General features: G+C 41.3%; 2 pseudogenes across 1 annotated transcript; both read right to left on the bottom strand.

Annotated features, from left to right (window-relative positions):
* Positions 1-2092: 2092 nt before the first annotated feature.
* Positions 2093-2779, bottom strand: LOC100396354 (elongation factor 1-beta pseudogene; annotated as a pseudogene).
* A 14136-nt stretch (positions 2780-16915) lies between these two features.
* On the bottom strand, positions 16916-19639 carry LOC128929789 (DNA repair and recombination protein RAD54-like pseudogene; annotated as a pseudogene). The gene has a single exon (XR_013526995.1). The product of XR_013526995.1 is annotated as a DNA repair and recombination protein RAD54-like pseudogene (transcript).
* Between the last annotated feature and the right edge of the window lie 1089 nt (positions 19640-20728).

The raw sequence follows: 20728 nt of genomic DNA, 5'->3' as shown, positions 1-20728 counted from the left end.
TCACAGAACTGGAAAAAACCACCATGAACTTCATATGGAACCAAAAGAGAACCCGCATAGCCAAGTCAATTCTAAGCAAAAAGAACACAGCGGGGGGCATCACACTACCGGATTTCAAACTATACTACAAGGCTACAGTAATCAAAACAGCATGGTACAGGTACCAAAACAGAGATATAGACCAATGGAACAAAACAGAGGCACCGGAGGCAACACAACATATCTACAACTATACAATCTTTGATAAACCTGACAAAAACAAGCAATGGGGAAAGGATTCCCTGTTTAACAAATGGTGTTGAGAAAACTGGCTAGCCATGTGCAGAAAGCAGAAAGTGGACCCCTCCCTGACACCTTACACTAAAATTAACTCCAGATGGATTAAAGACTTAAACATAAGACCTGGCACGATAAAAACCCTAGAAGGAAATCTAGGCAAAACTATCCAGCACATAGGAGTAGGCAAGGACTTCATGAACAAAACACCAAAAGCATTGGCAACAAAAGCCAAAATACACAAAAGGGACCTAATCAAACTCCACAGCTTCTGCACGGCAAAAGAAACAGTCACTAGAGTGAATCGGCAACCAACAGAATGAGAAAAAATTTTTGCAGTTTACCCATCTGACAAAGGGCTGATATCCAGAATTTACAAAGAACTCAAACAGATTTACAGGAAAAAAACAAACAAGCCCATTCAAAAGTGGGCAAAGGATATGAACAGACACTTTACGAAAGAAGACATATATGAGGCCAGCAATCATATGAAAAAATGCTCATCATCACTGGTCATCAGAGAGATGCAAATCAAAACCACATTGAGATACCATCTCACGCCAGTTAGAATGGCGATCATTAAAAAATCTGGAGACAACAGATGCTGGAGAGGATGTGGAGAAAAAGGAACACTTTTACACTGTTGGTGGGAGTGTAAATTAGTTCAACCATTGTGGAAGACAGTGTGGCAATTCCTCAAGGCCTTAGAAATAGAAATTTCATTTGACCCAGCAATCCCATTACTGGGTATATATCCAAAAGACTATAAATTGTTCTACTATAAGGACACATGTACACAAATGTTCATTGCAGCACTGTTTACAATAGCAAAGACCTGGAATCAACTCAAATGCCCATTGATAATAGACTGGATTGGAAAAATGTGGCACATATACACCATGGAATATTATGCAGCAATCAGAAATGATGAATTTGCGTCGTTTGTAGGGACATGGATGAATCTGGAGAACATCATCCTCAGCAAACTGACACAAGAACAGAAAATGAAACACCGCATATTCTCACTCATAGGCGGGTGATGAAAAATGAGAACACATGGACACAGAAAGGGGAGTACTAAACACTGGGGTCTATTGGGGGGAAAAGGGGAGGACCAGTGGGAGGGGGAGGTGGGGAGGGATAGCCTGGGGAGAAATGCCAAATGTGGGTGAAGGGGAGAAAGAAAGCAAAACACACTGCCATGTGTGTACCTACAAAACTGTCTTGCATGTTCTGCTCATGTACCCCAAAACCTAAAATGCAATAAAAATTTTAAATTAAAAAAAGGTCCTTGTATATAGTCCTTGCTTGCTTTTTTCCTCCATTATTCTGGTGTCACTTTTAAATGTCCATAGTTGAACCTGCTATTAAGCTGAATTACTAAAGCAAAAATACTACTGGTAGCATCTTGCATTTAAAGTTTTTTAGGTTATTTCACATATTAAAGAATATTAGTGGTGGCCCAACAGTTTTAGTGAGCAAAAGTTTTCATTTAATATAATTTCCATGGTAAAAATAGGGTTTTGCAGTCCCATACGCTGATTAACCAGACTATTTCTTAAACATGAAGGGCTTTACCACTCTGCATATTTTTCTGAGGACCTCTGATATTTTACAGAGAATTTTTAAATTGCAAAATTTTAATGGAAACTCCAGAAGTATAGGAAATGTGACATGGCCTCATCTCAAACCTCGAACACTCCTCGAGAGTCATAATCTCTAAGCCTCTTGTCACTGTCAGGCAAGTGCTTTAAAATAGTTTAAGCAATGCTAGGTATGAAGACTCTATATTTTTTTTAAGCTTTCAAGGTTTTATTTAAATGCCATCATCCAAGATGGAATTGATCTTGTTGAAAGCAGCCACATCCATGGACTGCACACAGTCCTCCAAAGCAGCGATCTGCTCCTCCAGCCTATCTGTTCCAACTTCATCATCTTCAGCTACACACTGTATTTGAAGTTTCTTAATTCCACATCCCACTGGAACTAGTTTAGACAAGCCTCAGACTAGGCCATCTGCTTGAATACTTCCGAGGCGCTCCTCTAATTTCGCCATATCTGTCTCATCATCTCAAGGTTTCACGTCTAGTAAGGTGGAAGACTTGGCAACAAGCACAGGTCTTCTGGCTTTCTTTGGTTCATATTGTGCAAGAGCTTCTTCCCTCACCTCTTTGCTTCTCCACTTTCCTCCTCATCATCATCTTTACTATCTGTAGCTCCACTTCCTGTAGTGTCTTCCACATCCTCAGGACCATATCTGCCCAAAGCTTTCTTCACTCCTGGCAGTCCGGCCTTTTCCTCTTCATAAGACTTGATGTGATTATGCCAACGTAGGGTATGCCACAAGTCGGCAGGCGGTGGGCTGGACACTGCTTCAAATACTGCCACGTCTGCTTGTAATGGCAACCCCCCCCCCCACCACCGCCTCGATGTAGCTCTTGTCCTCCAAGTAGTCGTTGAGCACGTGGGGGCCCGTGGGGCTTTTCAGGTCTCCCAAACCCATGGTGTCAGCTGTATCCGAGAGCTGGGAGCAGCAGAGAGAGCATACACTATGGGCAGCCCGTGCTGAATGAGGAAAAAAATAAAGACCCTGTATTTCAAATCGAGATCTCAAGTTGTTCCAAGAAGAGCAGCTGCAGTGGTGGAAAGAGCTCTTTGTCAGGATTAGGAGGTCTCAGCTTAAATCCTAGCTCTTCCACTAACTAGCTTTGTGAATATGAGCCTCAGTATCTCATCTGGAAAACAGGGGAGTTGAATTCTTATTCTAAAATTCTTATTCTGCAAGATTTTTCTAATCTGAAGAGAAGACCAGATGTTTGCTCTAAGAATAATAATACCGAAACTGATTCCATACCAGTGCATCCAAGCTAGTTATACACAACAGCCTTGTCTGTGTTTTGTGCTTCAAGGGCACTTAAACTTCAGTCACTGAGTGCAGTCGTGGTGATCAAACAGAGCTCTTGTAGGAGGTGGGAGATGAGCGGGTGCCATCGTGTTTGGCTCATCCTTGCCAGGAGCCTGTGTGGCTATCTCCTGAATAAGAGAGAGTAATATCATTGACAAAATGGAGTAAGAAAACCAAGACGACCTGGCAAAAGTCTCGGAGTTCCAGAGCAGGTGGGATAGCACACATTCCCCTGATCTCTAGCTTCCTTTCCAAGCACTCCATCTATGACAGTGTTCAGCTTGTGTTTTCTTGTCACTAGTACCAGGCAGAAACAGGCTGTGGGGAGATACAATACTCTCTGCTGGTTTACCTGAATTGAAGATGGTAGGTTAACAATATCGAGGATTTGCATTTCTCATATTAAGTGATTACGTTCAAAAGCTTTTCTGTCCTCAGGCAAAGATCTAAGTGTACAACTATTCAGGTGATAAATAACTATGAGTGCAGAAACCTTATAGGCCTCAACTGTCTACATCCACAGGCAGAGTATAGGGTCAAACATCCAACTGACAGCTGGGGTTGGGATTACAAATGATTTTTGAAAGTCATGATAACCTCAAAGCTTTCAACTAGGTATTCGAAAGAACTGAAATGTATCCTTAATCTCCAGGTCTTACCTTACTGGGACATTAGTGACATAAACGCTTTCACCATAGGTTATGATTTATTGCAAAGCTCTCTTGAAGAAATGCATGTTAAGAGGGGGAAAGTACTGCTTTTGGCTTTTGCTTCCTATGAAACAGTGGTGTGAAATATGGCTGCACATAGGAATCAACCAGAGCTATGAAAAAAGAAAAAACAAAACTGACGCTTCTGCTCCGGTTTTGGAGATCCCAGTTTAATTGGTCCGGGTGCTGCGTAGGGGTCTGCAAGTTCAGTGTCAGGTGATTCTAATGCTCAGCCAGGGCTGAGAACCACTGCTGATCGAGGCTGCCAGCTAAGGGCGCAGTTGGTCTCCTTTGTGATTCTTAGCTTAGATACAGAACACCTGTTTACCGAGAAGCCGGGCTGAGGCAGCAATTCATTCTATTCAGAGCACAAAATCACATTCGGTTGTTAATGGCTTTTTCACTGCACTGACCTTCTTTGGATTCAAACCAACAATGACCTTCGCTTTCCACTGCCTGTAATTAAGGATGTCTGCAACCACCATAATCCAGTTTGGGGCTTGATTAATTCTCATAATTACCAAATGCATTTTTGCAGCTGTAGGAAAAGAAGGTCTAGGCCACTGAAATGAGATGGTTCCACAATAGGGAAAAAAATAAACTACAATAATGTTTAGTCTTTATTTCACGTTTAATCATTATTTTGTAAGTTCTTGACACTCATTAACGAATTATTCCATATGGTCTTCCTGGGAAACTAATGCAGAATTATTATTTGCATTTTATTCCCATCAGTGGGACAGAAAAGTATTTTGTCAGGTCTTGGGAGTTATAATTTTTAAACCTTTTAGTGCATGATTAAGCTTGCTGCCTCCCTTTAGAGAAAAAAGCAAAATCAGGGCTGCTGGTGGTTACTCACAGACAGTGAAACATGCACTGATCTCAATAAATAACCTCCACCAGAGTGGACAAATGAATGACGCGTTTTATGACCAGCTCGTCACTGTGCTCCACTGTTCTTTGCAGGGTCTACTAGTAACTGTCAAGGGATTTTTTAAAACTCTATGTTCAGGAAAACAATCCAGAGTCTTTTCACCTTAATAACTCTGACATCATATTCAAAAGGCAGATAGTATTATTTTTAAAGTTCCAAGCCTCATAGAAAGAGGAAGAGAAGAAACACCCTAAATTATCCTGCTTCTGACTCTCTTTTTCAACATTCCCCAGTACTCACAAAGGACTGAATATGGAATCTTTTTATCAGGTTTCACCTATTGGGAGGTGACCGTGCCTAATATTGAGAAATACCTTTACATCCTGTAAGACATTTACTCCCCACATGCTATCTAATAGGTAATGTTTACTATTTAGTCCCTCCCCCATATGATGGATAAGAAAACTAAAACTTGATGAAATGTAAAGAGAGTTACAAAATGTAACTGAGAGGAGCAAGGTTAAAACCCAGTTCTTTCTGCCTGACTCGAGAAAATGAAAAAGAATGTTTTAAAAACTGTAGAAATTATTGAAGTCTTTCTTTGGGTTTTCTTCTCTCTCTAAAAATTCCTTCAGTGAATTTCTTCCACTGCAATGACTCGCCCAGTGTCTAAGACTTAGCCTTCCTGTCATTCCCAAGAAGTGTACCTGACATGCTCTTCTGTCAGAGCCTCGCCAGCTACCTAAATCCAATTTAACATCTGAGAGGCACCATCTTAGAACCCCTCCTTCACTCCTGGATTCCAGCTGCTCACTAACTCCTATCAGTCATTTCCTTTTAATCTGTTTTCTATTTCTGCCGTTACTTATCTTAGTCAGTGCTCTACAACAGGCTTCCCTCACTCTCACGCTGCCCTGCTGAGCCACTAATTGCCACTTGAATCAATAACCCCCTAAACACTGTTATTTATCACGGTACAGTTTTCTGACTCAGTCCTCCCTGGATCCTCATTTCCTATCATAGCAACTTTTTTTTATTGCATTTTAGGTTTTGGGGTACATGTGCAGAACATGCAAGATAGTTGCATAGGTACACACGTGGCAGTGTGATTTGCTGCCTTCCCCCCCTTCACCCACATTTGGTATTTCTCCCCGTGCCACCCTCTTAAAACTTTATTTCCTACTTTTAGTGCATTTCATATTATTTCCCTACATTATTAACATAATTTTCACTTCCTATTCAATTTAAGCTCAGCTTTGAGATCTCATAAACTTTAATTAGATTTATTAATTCGTCATTATTAGAGCTGATGATTAAATATTAATACTAAAATCTAATAACTGGTTGCTAATTTTAAATCTCACACTTAAGTAATTGTGGCTGGCACATGGGATTGTCCAGTGAATTGTCATAGGGGATTTTCTCTAGGAAAATTGTCATTGCTCATTTTGCCTGGCAATGAACAAGAAGGGGCCAGTATATCTTATTCCCACCAGAAAAGTCTTGATTTCTATTTCCCCAGAGTTTTCAGGTTCTGGGCAGCAGGCATTCTTGGGCTATCTTAAAGAAATCTTGCTCAAGCGTAGATGATTTGGCACCCAAACTCAGACCATTCCCCTTACAAGCTGGAGTCACTCCCCTAAAGAACAGTCTCACTGCATGCAGCTGTCCCTGATGTAAACATTGCTCTGAGCAGGGCACTAGGAGAATGAGCAGTGCTGGCATCCATAGAATTTTAATGGAGAGAGGGGCATGGCCTTTTTCAACAATTCCAAACAGCAGAGGGTTAATATTATATTGGTACAAAAGTAATTGCGGTTCTTGCCATTGGAAGTGATGGCAAAACTTAAATGTGAGATTAAAAACCACAACTGCCTTTGCACCAGCCTAATAGTGTAGATCTCAGAAATGTTGTATGGTCCAAGGACTAACTGAAATAAATTTAAATTAGAACAACAGGAAGGTGAACACTATTGAATTATAAGCTATGTAGTCTCTATAGTTATCGCCAGTACTTCACACAGGTGGCAGCTTCTGAACTACAGCAGACTTCCTTTCCATTAAGTTCAAGTACACAGTCTCCAATTCAGAAAGTCAAAAATAAAGGCAATAAGTAGCCCACAAGAAGAAAGGCAGAGAAATAAGGAAATGGAGTTCAAGGTTACCTTAAACCTAAAATTCCTAGGAACTTCAAAAGCTGGAGTAACAAGACAGAGACGGAGGAGAGGAAGATTCATTTCAGTCATATTGAAGTGAATGAGGCAGAACAGTTAATATTGAGCTGTAAAATGGTCTATATACTGATGACATAGAGTCATCAATGGATTATAATATAAAAGTCATCCAGAAAGAAGAGAACAGCAGAAAGAATAGCAAACACATTTTTATTGAGGGCAACCTGCACCAGACAGAGTGTAAATACTTTATATGGATTATTTTATTAAATCCTTAAAACAAATCTATATGGTGGATGCTGCTGTTTTCCTTTCTCACTAGTAACAAAATTGAGTTCCAAAGAGCTTAAGTCTCTTGTGTGGTTTTAATCAAGAAAAAGGACTAAAGGGGAGAGGAGCAGATAAGTCATTCCCCTGCAGTCACACAATTAGCAAAGAGCAGAGGCAGAATTCAAACCCAGCTCTGCTCAATTCCAGGTCTCAAGCTCCTAACATGCAAACACTTGTTGATGGATGGGACCACAGTGTAACAATTACTTCAGAGGTGGTACGTAGACACCCACACAGAGGTGTCCCTGATCCTCTAGTTGACAAGCTGTGTAAGAAAACAATAGATCAATGGATTTGACACAAGAGGCAGCATTGCCGCCATCCTTCGCCTTTGGTTAATGAGGAGCAAACATGCGGGACAAAAAGTGTTGGAAAGAAATCGGGCTCAAATGCTGGTAGTTAGAGAACTGTTGTGCAGATAGGCTGTGACACAGGCAGCATGGACAGGGCAGAGTGGCAATGCTCACGGGACATTTGCTGATGTAGCATCACAAGCAACGTTGATATCCAGATGCTTTTCTTCCTGATCCACGAGTAAAGGAAAGCTAAGAGAAAACCCAGAATGAAGACAGCAAGATGGATGAAAACGAAGGTTTTGTTTAATGTGTTCACTCACATGGGCAGACTACTGGTTTGCAAACAGGTATGTACACCCTGCTCTAGATGAGGTTCGCAGACATGGAAAATGTAAAAATATATAAAATGCAGTCTGTCTTCAAGGAGCTTACAGCTAGGGAGACATTACATAGCACAGCGTACCAAATCGTGTGCAGCGTAAGGACCTCACCATCCAATGAGGTTCATGAATCTTTAATTCCCCAGCTCTTAATATCATACTTAGTGTGTATACACAACTGTCTAGCTTCATTTAGAAATGTTTGTTGAACACACCAAAAGCAAGATATCTTTGCTTCACAGGAAGAAATAACTGTAAAATTCTAGGATATAATCTTTTTTTTTTTTTTCATTTCCTTCTTGTAACATGCCATAGATGAAGGAAGATCACTTTAAGGGAAACTTAAATCAATCTTGCAATTAGTTTAAAATTTTTCAGGCTGCTGATGTACCATTTTGATGAGTCTTTATCAGCTATGTGCCATACAGATTTTACAATCAAATCATTTTTCCTGCTCCTTAAATTATGAATGATTTACAAAAGGTCCTGTAAGCATTGACACTTTTGTATTTATAAAAAAAGGGATATTCATACCCTGGAAATACTCTTACAGTTTCCCTTGTAAATTAAAAATATGAAATATTGAAATTTTATAAACCTAGAAGGGCCAGGGCTGGTTTTTGACCACTTAGCTTTTACTAAAGACACATTAATTTATTTTAAATGGTGGGCATTTGAATGAAGGCATAATTTTATGACTCTCGCTAGAAGAGGGAAGATTTAGCCGACAATCCAAACTACCACACACTTGCACAACCATATAGAGTCAAACCTCAAAAGAAACAAGGTTACCAGGTAAACTTTAAAGAAACTGGTATGCTCCTGAAAATAGATAAACAAATAAACTAAAACTGTAAACAATTTAAGGGAAACATTTCTTAAGCTAACAATAAAGATTCCCAATTAATTCCTCATCTACTCTACATCAGAAACTGAGTTAATTGCTTTGCATACTGTTGAGCACAGCAAAAGCTGAGATATCTTTGCTATTAGTCCAAAAACAGATTAATACAGATTAATTTCAGACTCATAAGTATTGGTTGATTTAATACCTTATTTTTATTATTTTTTATTTTTATAGGTTTAGAGAGTAAAAGTGCATTTTCTTTTGGAGACAGGGTCTTCCTGTGTCTCCCAGGCTGGAGTGTGGAGGCACAATCACTGCTGGCTGAAGCCTTGAAGGCCTCAAGCAGTTCACAAGTGCATTTTGTTACATGGGTATATTGCATAGTAATGAAGTCTGCATAGTAATGAAGGCTTTCAGTGTAACCGTAACTCAAATAATGTAAATTGTACACAATTGGTAATTTTTTATCCCTCACCCACCTCTCACTCTCTCACCTTTTGGAGTCTTCAATGTCTATTATTCCACCCTGTCTGTCATGTGTACACATTGTTTTCACTCCCACTCATAAGAACATGTGGTATTTGACTGTGTTTCTGAGTTATTTCATGTAAGATAATGGCCTCCAGTTCCAACCACAGAGCCACCAAAGACATGATTTCACTTTTTTATCGCTAGGTAGAGTCCATGATGTATTCCACATCTTCTCTGTTCAATGATCAGTTGAGAGACTCTTAGATTGACTCCGTGATTTTGCTGTTGTGAGTACTGCAGCAACGAACGAGTGCAGGTTTCATTTTGTCTCAAGATTTCTTTCTCTTTGGGTAAATAAGATTGCTGCATCAAATAATATTTCTAGTTTTAGTTCTTTGGGAAATCTCCATACTGTTTTCCATAGAAGTTGTGCTTATTACATTCCAGTGCATCTGTTTATTTTTTGACTCGTTGATAACAGCCATTCTCACTGGTGTTAAGATGGTACCTCATTGTGGTTTTCATTTGCATTTCTCTGCTTATTAGTCATATGGTTTGTCTGTGTCCACACCCAAATCTCATTTTGAACTCCTACATCCTGTGGGAGGGACCCGATGGAAGGTAATTGAATCACTGGGGCAGGTTTTTCCATGCTGTTCTCGTGATCCTGAGGATCTGGTGGTTTTTAAAAAGGGAGTTCCCCTGCACGAGTTCTCTTTTTGCCTGCTGCAATCCATGTAAGGCGTGGCTTGCTCTTCCCTGCCTTTCACCACGTTTGTGAGGTCTCCCCAGCCACTTGGAACTATGAGTCCTTTAAATCTCTTTTTTTTGTAAATTGCCCAGTCTGAGGTATGTCTTTATCGGCAGCATGAAAACAGACTAATATAGTAAACGGGTATCAGTGGAGTGGGGCGCTGCTTTAGATATCTCAAAATGTGGAGGCAACTTTGGAACTGGTAACAGGCAGGGGTTGGAACTGTTTGGACAGTTCAGAAGAAGACAGGAAAATGTGGGAAAGTTTGGCCCTCCATAGAGGCTTGTTGAATGGCTTGGACCAAAATGCTGATAATGATATGGACAATGAAATCCAGGCTGAGGTGGTCTCAGATAGAGACGAGAAACTTTTTAGGAACTGGAGCAAAGGTGATGACTCTTGTTATGTTTTAGCAAAGAGACTGGCAGCATTTTGCCTCTGCCCTAGAGATCCGTGGAACTTTGAACTTGAGAGAGATTATTCAGGGTATCTGGCAGAAGAAATTTCTAAGCAGCAAAGCATTCAAGAGGTGACTTTACTGCTGTTAAAGGCATTCTGTTTCATAAGAGAAGGAGAGAATAAAAGTTTGAAAAATTTGCAGCCTAACAATGCAATAGAAAAGAAAATCCCATTTTCTGAGGAGAAATTCAAGCTGGATGCAGAAATTTGTATAAGGAACAAGAGTGGAATGTTAATCACCAAGACAATGGGGAAAATATCTCCAGGGCATGTCAGAGGTCTTCACATAACCCCTTCCCATCACAGACCCTGAGGCCTGAGACCTAGGAGGAAAGAATAATTTTTGGGGCTAGGATCAGGGTACCTCTGCTGTATGCAGCCTAGAGATTTGGGGCCCTGTGTTCCAGCTACTCCGGCCATGGCTGAAAGGAGCCAACATAGAGTTCAGGCCATGGTTTCAGAGGGTGCAAACTCCAAGCCTTGGCAGTTTCCATGTGGTCTTGAGCCTAAGGGTGCACATAAGTCAAGAACTGGGGTTTGTGAACCTCTGCTTAGATTTCAGAGGATGTACAGAAATGCCTGGATGCCCAGACAGAAGTTTGCTATAGGGTCAGAGCCATCATGGAGAACCTCTGCTAGGGCAGTGCAGAAGGAAAATGTGGGGTCAGAGCCCACACACAAAGTCTCTACTAGGGCACTGCCTAGTGGGGCTGTGAGAAAAGGATCCCAGTCCTCCAGACCCCAGAACGGTAGATCCACCAACATCTTGCACCCTTCACCTAGAAAAGCCATAGACACTCAATGCCAGCCCATGAAAGCAGCCAGGAGGGAGGCTGTACCCTGCAAAGCCACAGAGACAGAACTGCCCAAGACCATGGGAACCTGCCTCTTGCATCAGCATGACCTGGATGTGAAATATGGAATAAAAGGAGATCATTTTGGAGCTTTTTTTTTTGAGACGGAGTCTCGCTCTTGTCACCCAGGCTGGAGTGCAATGGTGCGATCTCGGCTCACTGCAACCTCTGCCTCCTGGGTTCAGGCAATTCTCCCGCCTCAGCATCCTGAGTAGCTGGGATTACAGGCAGGCGCCACCATGCCCAGGTAATTTTTTGTATTTTCAGTAGAGACGGGGTTTCACCTTGTTGACCCCCATCGAGAGGATGGTCTCGATCTCTTGACCTTGTGATCCACCCGCCTCGGCCTCCCAAAGTGCTGGGATGTTTTGGAGCTTTAAGATTGGACTGCCCTGCTTGATTTCAGACTTACATGGGGCCTATAGCCCCTTTGTTTTGGCTAATTTCTCCCATTTGAAATGGCTGTGTTTACCCAATACCTGTACCCCTGTTGTATCTAGGAAGTAACTAACTTGCTTTTGATTTTACAGGCTCATAGCTGGAAGGGACTTGCCTTGTTTCAGATGAGACTTTGGAATGTGGACTTTTGAACTAATGCTGAAATGAGTTATGTCTTTGGGGAACTGTTGGGAAGGCATGACTGGTTTTGAAATGTGAGGACGTGAGATTTGGGTGAGGGCAGACATGGAATGACATGGTTTGGTTGTGTCCCCACGCAAATCTCATCTTGAACTCCCACATGTTGTGGGAGGGACCCAATGGGAGGTAATTGAATCATGAGGGCAGGTCTCTCCCATGCTATTCTCATGATCATTAATAAGTCTCATGAGATCTGACGGTTAAAAGGGGGAATTTCCCTGCACAAGCTCTCATTTTGCATGCTGCCATCTGTGTAAGGTGTGACTTGCACCTTTGCCTTCTGCCATGATTGTGAGGCCGCTCCAGCCACTTGGAACTGTAAGCCCATTAAACCTCTTTCTTTTGTAAATTGCCAGGTCTCCGGTATGCCTTCATCAGCAGCCTGAACACAGACTCATACAATTAGTGATGCTGATCATTTTTTCATATGTTTGTTGCTCACTTGCATGTCTTCTTTTGAGAAATCTCTGTTTAGGCCCTTTGTCCACTTTTAAATGGGGTTGCTTTTCTTTTCTTGTTGAGTTATTTGAGTTTCTCAGATTCCGGATATGATTCCTTTGTCAGATGCATAGTTTGCAAATATTTTCCCCCGTTTTGTAGGCTATTTACTCTGCTGATTATTTCTTGTACTATGAGAAGTTTTCAAGTTTAAGTTCCACGTATATTTGTTTTGTATTTGTTGCATTGATTTTTGAGGACTTGGTCATAAATTTTCACATAGGCCAATGTCCAGAAAAGTTATTCCTAGGTTTTCTTCTAGGATTTTTACAGTTTCAGGCCTTACAGTTACATCTGTAATCCATCTTGTATGATTTTTGTATATGGTGAGAGAGATGGGTCCAGTTTCATGCTTTTGCATATGACTATTCAATTTTCCCAGCACCATTTATTGAATAGAATGTCCTTTCCCTGCTGTTTATTTCTGTTGACTGTCAGAGATCATTTGGCTGTAATTACGTAACACCTCATTTTCAATAGTCACAAAATAAAAAGGCATGAAGATTTTATTAATTCCGGGTGATAAAATTTGGTTGAATAGCTAATAAATGGAGGAGCCTATGCACCTTTCTCTATGCTGAGATGCCCCTCACCTAGTGAAAGAAATATAATGATTCTTCATTGATTATAATTTACAAAAGATTGACTTTGTTTTCTATAATTTGCATGTACGTACACTGGGCATTTGAAAGGACTCTTCTAAATAGCAGGCATAAGGTAAATACAAATACATCATTCTACATGCATAACTGAGTGGTTGAAAATGTCATTACTTAACATTCGTTATCAGGAATTTGCCTATACACGTTATTGAGATCCTTTGAATGAGACAGAGTGGGATATTGAAAAATTACTTAACCTGATGATAATTATGAAAACAAACCTAATAGTATATAATGTATAATTAAATCTCCACGTGTATTTTCTTCAATTATTAATACATTTTAATTTTCTCTAATTCCTTTATTTTATTAAAATTAATTTTTTTTTGTTTGTATCAGTTATCTAACATAAACATGTATATATACACAGAGAAAGAGAGAAAACGAAGAAACACTTGTTAAAGGAATATTCTAGATTGCAGAAACAGAACAAGTGGATTTGAACACAGCTAACGTTTAGTGTCTTTAGTCTTTTCTACCTCTTTTAAGCATAAATTACCAATAATGAACAATTATGCAGACTTTTCATTTCTTTCTTTTATTAGAAACAAACTGAATGTGCTTTCTTCTCTCTTTTTTATAGTTTTGCTATTTTTATATATCTAGCACCATTTATTTCCCCAAAGTATATCATGATCAATCTAAAAATCAGCTTAACTGGTGTCATTTACTGGTATTTTCAAATTGGAAATGGAGAAATTACGATAGAGAAAACTTGAGACTGACAAATATCCTGAATCCAATGAGGAAAACAGAAACAAAAATACTTGCTTCAACTCCAGGATATGTATCCTAAAGACTAAAATTAAAATGTTGATTACTCTTATTTTTAATGCACTGTCATACCTGTGAACTGCGAATTACAAGTAATAACATTTAAGAGTAGATGTTTCAAATATAAAACAAATCATATATATCTTATTTCTATAAAAGTTTAATTTTTAAATAATTATATTAAATTTAAGCAAAGGCAAGTCAGATATAAAGTATAATATAATATTAGATTATCTGTATTTGTATTTTATTTACCAGTAATTGAAGTAGGAAGAACACACATCAAAAAAATCTGTTTATCATGGAACCAAAAGAGAGCCCGCATAGCCAAGTCAATTCTAAGCAAAAAGAACACAGCGGGGGGCATCACACTACCGGATTTCAAACTATACTATAAGGCTACAGTAATCAAAACAGCATGGTACTGGTACCAAAACAGAGATATAGATCAATGGAACAGAACAGAGGCATCAGAGGCAACACAACATAGCTACAACCATACAATTTTTGATAAACCTGACAAAAACAAGCAATGGGGAAAGGACTCCCTGTTCAACAAACGGTGTTGGGAAAACTGGCTAGCCATGTGCAGAAAGCAGAAACTGGACCCCTTCCTGACACCTTACACCAAAATTAACTCCAGATGGATTAAAGACTTAAACATAAGACCCGGCACCATAAAAACCCTAGAAGGAAATCTAGGCAAAACCATCCAGGACATAGGAGTAGGCAAGGACTTCATGAACAAAACACCAAAAGCATTGGCAACAAAAGCAAAATAGACAAATGGGACCTAATGAAACTCCACAGCTTCTGCATGGCAAAAGAAACAGTTTCTAGTGTGAATTGGCAACCAACAGAATGGGAAAAAATTTTTGCAGTTTACCCATCTGACAAAGGGCTGATATCCAGAATTTACAAAGAACTCAAACAGATTTACAGGAAAAAAACAAACAAGCCCATTCAAAAGTGGGCAAAGGATATGAACAGATACTTTACGAAGGAAGACATATATGAGGCCAACAATCATATGAAAAAATGCTCATCGTCACTGGTCATCAGAGAGATGCAAATCAAAACCACATTGAGATACCATCTCACGCCAGTTAGAATGGCGATCATTAAAAAATCTGGAGACAACAGATGCTGGAGAGGATGTGGAGAAAAAGGAACACTTTTACACTGTTGGTGGGAGTGTAAATTAGTTCAACCATTGTGGAAGATGGTGTGGCAATTCCTCAAGGCCTTAGAAATAGAAATCCCATTTGACCCAGCAATCCCATTACTGGATATATATCCAAAGGACTATAAATCGTTCCACTACAAGGACACGTGCACACGAATGTTCATTGCAGCACTGTTTACAATAGCAAAGACCTGGAATCAACCCAAATGCCCATCGATGATAGACTTGATTGGGAAAATGTGGCACATATACACCATGGAATATTATGCAGCAATCAGAAATGATGAGTTCGTGTCGTTTATAGGGACATGGATGAATCTGGAGAACATCATTCTCAGCAAACTGACACAAGAACAGAAAATGAAACACCGCATATTCTCACTCATAGGCGGGTGATGAAAAATGAGAACACATGGACACAGAGAGGGGAGTACTAAACACTGGGGTCTATAGGGGGAAAAGGGAGGGCCAGTGGGAGGGGGAGGTGGGGAGGGATTGCCAGGGGAGAAATACCAAATGTGGGTGAAGGGGAGAAAGCAAACAAAACACACTGCCCTATGTGTACCTATGCAGCTGTATTGCATGCTCTGCACATGTACCCCAAAACCTAAAATGCAATTAAAAAAAAAAAAAATCTGTTTATCACTGCATGTTCTCACTCATAGGTGGATGTTGAACAATGAGAACATGTGGACACAGGGAGGGGAACATCATACACTGGGTCTGTCGGCGGGGAATAGGGGAGGGACAGCAGGGGGTAGAGAGGTTGGGGAGGGATAACATGGGAAGAAGTGCCAGATATAGGTAATGGGGAGAAGGAGGCAGCAAACCACATTGCCATGTATGTACATGCAACAATCCTGCATGATCTACACATGTACCCCAGAACCTAAAGTGCAACAAAACATATAAAAACTGTTTATATACTCTCTCCATTATTTGTGGGGTTTGGAGTGACCTTAATAAATTAAATATTATGAATACACTGATGCTTGAAATCAAGAATGAAGAAGCCGTAAGCATTCCCTTGCAAATCTATGACCTTGCGTGCTTGCTTGAGAGATACAGAAACTGTCATGGCCACGCCAATCTGAATGATGGATATGTTTAAATGTGCCAGGGAACACAGAACAGAGTCCTTTACTGAAAGCGACAATGGCTTTACATAAAATCTGGCCCATGCAGAGTTCTCAAAGCTTAGAGAGAAAGATAAAGAATTCAGGAAAGTTGGTCATGGGCTTAAAGTTTTTTCTACACCTTAGTGAGCATCAGACCTTGGGCAAGTTATTTCATTGCTTTAAGCCTCAATTCCCTTTTCAGAAAAACAAGACTAATAATGCTAGACTTGAACAGTTCAGACAAGAAAGAGATTCACTTGGTATAGACAGACTTGCTGATTTCATTCATTGCACAACTGAGTCTTCAGGATGGAAATTTAACCTCAGCCTAATTGTTGATATGACACAAACTTAACACATGTCCTTGGACAAGTCATTGCTGAGTTTCTCCATCTAATATGTCAACTCCCTCATAAGTATAAAGCAGGAACTTCTTGGAGTAATAATCTACAGAAGGAGATTTCTATTGCATCTGACAATAGTTGCTTTTATTATTATTTATATTTTAATAGGGATTATAGTTTTTTCTTCAGGAGTTTGGTTAGGCTAAAAAAAAGTCCATGAGATTTGCCAGTTGAATTTTGTGTAATTTTAAATTTATATGATTTATCCAAATCATACCTAATGACCTTCAGTAAATATCAGGGCTATATAATTATCAGCTATCAGTGGACATAGCAGCCCTTTGCTAGTATATCCAACACTTTTATTTTTATTATTTTTTTTTTTTTACCCTTTCATACCTTTATTCTTTTTTTTAACCAAAAAAGTTTTTCTTATAAAATAAATTTTGGGCAAACATCATGCAGCCCTTCTTGATGATTTTCTCCCAGAGAACAAAAATTCAACAGGGCCCTTTGGGGCAAGGAGCCCCTTTTCCCTATCTCCTTCCTCTAAGAGGTACACCCAGACCAGCTGGTTATCAGCGGAGCCCTCGCTGCTCCTCATGAGAACGCTGGTGGAAGACGAAGGTGACGGCAGTGGAGGCAGCATCCCAGGCAGCCTGGAGTACCTCATCCTGGAGCCCCCGCTTATCAGTGCAGTGGTTCCACTGAGCCAGGTCTGAAGTGCAGTCAGAACCATCAGGGGGTGGCCGAATCTGGCGGCTGTTGACACAGCGTCGGCAGTGCAACCGATGGACTATTGAAGGGTTCTACAACCTTGGCTCGCTTCTTAATGGACATCGTGCCATCCAGGCGGACATATAAGTACCTTCGGGCCCGGCACAGCTTCTCAAAGAGATCCAAAGTCTGGGCGTAATTCGACACCAGCACGACTTTGTCACTGCTACAGCTTCGGGTCACCGCCAGAATGTAATCCAGGACCAGCATCTTTCCTGACAGCTGTGGCTCCAGGGCCTTAGAGCTGTAACCAGGAGGGAAGAGGTCCAAGGCACCCTCAAAGCCATCCTCCCCTTCCACACACTTATCATGGATTAGAGCTGGATGATTACAAAGCTTCTTTAGTGAGGTGATAGAAGAAAGAGAAGACACACTCATCTTGCCCTCATGCAATTCTTCTGCCGGCTTCGCTTGTCTCAGAAACCTCTTATATAACTCAGTCTGAAGGGGTGTCAGCCTGCAACAAACGACCTGCTCAATCTTCACAGGCAGATGTTTAGAAAGGATATCTGATGTCCTCCTTATCAGGCATCTATTCACAATGCTGGTGAGCTCCCGCAGCCGCTCCTCTCCTAGCTGCCTGTCTGCCTCACTAGCAGCAGCATCTCGACCCTTCAAAATTGGCAATTCAAAATGCTTCTTGAATTCCTGGGCAGTCCCTAGGATGCCAGAATTAACAAAATGTACCAAGCTGAAATACTCAAGCAGATCATTCTGGATGGGGGTTCAGAGATGAGCACCCACCGGCTAGTGTTCAAGCTGTCCAGGGCTTGATAAGTCTGATTCTCAGAGTTCTTGAGCCTGTGTCCCTCGTCACATATGACCAAACCAACACTTCCTTTCTGGAGGACTCCAACATGAAGGCGGAAGGTCTCATAGGAATCGATAAGAATGGGAGAAGGCACTCTGGCTCCACGCTGGTTCATGAATCCTTCCAGCTTTTGGTCTATGTTGTCCTTACATCCTCCATCGATGGCCAGAGGTTGGATCCTCCCTCCGAGCCATTTCCCAACCTCATTGTACCAGTTTTTCACCAGGCTGGAGGGTGACACCACTACTGCCTTGTCAATTTCTGGCTTGCACTCTGGACTCTGGCACAAAAGTGTCCACATCAATGTGATGCACTGCAGCATCTTTCCCAGGCCCATCTCATCAGCCATGATGCAGCCATGGCTGCCAGGGATGCGCCGACTGGTGACACACTCCCACAGGAATTTCACTCCCTCTCTCTGATGAGGCCGCAAAACCTTACTGAGAACCACATGGACAGGGAATTTCTCCTTGTGGAGCTTCAGCTGGTCATGGGCGCTCAGTGGGGGAGGCTCATACAGAACCAAGGCATCTTTCTCCAGGGGATCATGGAGGGCCCGGCGGACCCCAGCCCTTTTCAGGCCCAATGCCCGAGAGCCCAGAGGACCTTGATAATTTGGAATGGGGACTTTGAATGGCTTCGACAAAATGCTTCGAATAAATGCTTCATGCTGACTGCTATCCAGACAAGGTGGTTGATTAGTTAGCTGACTCAAAGGTTTCCGAAAAGGAGACAGGAAACACTCCTGGATCCGGGTCTCACTGCTGGATTTCCGTTTCCTAGGAGTCACCAGGCCAGGTTGCCAGTCCTCATCAGATGACCTGCCTTCCGGTTTTCTCTTGGCCAGCTGGCTGGGAGCTAAGCTCCTCCTCATACTGGACCTAAGAGCTTAAAACGTCAAGTACCCATGAGCCAAAGGTCAAAAGCAGGCAGCGGCTAAGAGTGTAGGACCAGGGTCTAATCTGTAGAGGGGGCTGCTACATTATTGAGAGGACTGGCTAATTAAAGAGGGGACAGGGATGGCGGGAATCCATCCAGGAACTGGGGGTTTGGGTAAACTTGTGAGTGTCCGTCGCCAGTAAGCCGAGGCGAGATTACGCCAAAGTGGAAGAGACCAAGCAGAGATTAGCGTGGGACTGGGGGAGGAGGCAGGTGGAGACTGGGCGGAGTGGAGGAAGGATGATGGTCCCAGTCCAGGTGGAGGAGGTAGTTGCGCGGCGAGGCGGGGTGGGGATGGGAGTGGGTAATCACAGGCCAGGAGAGAGAAACAGTGGTGAAAGTCCAAAGCCTGGGTGGGGAGTGTGAGTCCGAAGAAAGGAGATTTCCCAGGGCTGGAGATGGAAACCAGGATCAGACTCAGGGAGGTCGAGCAGGAAGCCACAAATGAAGCCCTGTAAAAGACCCAAGATAGGAGGGGAATACCAGGAGGAGCTGAAAAGAGCGAAAGAGTTGCACGCAGACCCCACCACGTCTCTCGCAACCTTCCTCTTCCAAAGCACCTATCCAACACTTTTAGATAGTCTCTTTTGAAAAGTTTAATTCCCTATGAGAAACAAAATTATTTTCATCTCAAAATCTGAGAAACGTGATGTGCATCTAATTTTGATTCACAAACATAGTGATCAACTAACATCTCAAATCTAAGAGTTGAGCATTTTGCTTTTTCTTGTGTGCTTACTTGTTTGCCTCTTTGTTTACATACTTGTTTAATTCTTTTCTTCCTCCCTAGGAGTGAAAATTGGCAGCTCATTAAAACTGAGAAGTCAGAGCCATTAAATGCAACAACAACAACAAAAAGGAAAAATTATTCACACTAAACCAAAAGAGTTTTCTCTGAGAGCTACATTGAACAGTGTATAATGTTAACTTTTCATTGTTTTTTCTAATTTTATTGATTGATTGATTGATTGATTGATTGATTTTGCTGTCAAATTCCTGGCAAGCAATTAGAGGAAGAGGGATGGAATGAAGGCAAAAGAGCCCTGAAAGCACTTGGCTGATTTTTCATATTGAGCTCTGCTCCCTTCCTGTCTGACTCTGCAGTAAAGACCAGCTCCAGTAATGGGTCCCTGAAAAATATGAGATTCCTCAGTCACAAGTGTTACTTCACACAGCTTCATGAAGAAAAAAAGAACCAAGAGGCACCCTGGCCGGCTATACAGTTCCTTAAAGACAAGGTCCAGGACTTATCATTCCTCACGGTACTCTGAGCTGCCAGTCAGGATTCGCTGTTTGTAGAATCTATTTGAATGTCATTGTGTATTTTGGGGGGGTGTTAGGCAACAAGATCCTTTAAATGCATTATTTATAAAGCATATTTTTTCCATGACCAAACTATATCAAATCCACTGACTGTGTTAATCAATCCATGAATCTGCCCCATCAGATACATATACATTTGCTGTAATCGATTATTTTTTCTCACTGGCTTATCCCCATCTTTAGCTTATTAATCATCTACTGCCAGATGTCCTTGCCTGTCCAGATGTTCTGACTAGTTTCGGTTTACCTGGGATATTCCAGTGCCCAGCCTCCAAGATTATCTTTAATCCTCTCTTCCTAAATGGTACAGGAAAGTGAACCTAAGCG

This window comes from Callithrix jacchus, chromosome 15 (genome assembly GCF_049354715.1).
Source record: "Callithrix jacchus isolate 240 chromosome 15, calJac240_pri, whole genome shotgun sequence".
NCBI lineage: Eukaryota > Metazoa > Chordata > Mammalia > Primates > Cebidae > Callithrix > Callithrix jacchus.
Note: the sequence above shows the minus strand (reverse complement) of the source record. Positions and strands in the feature narration are given on the sequence as shown.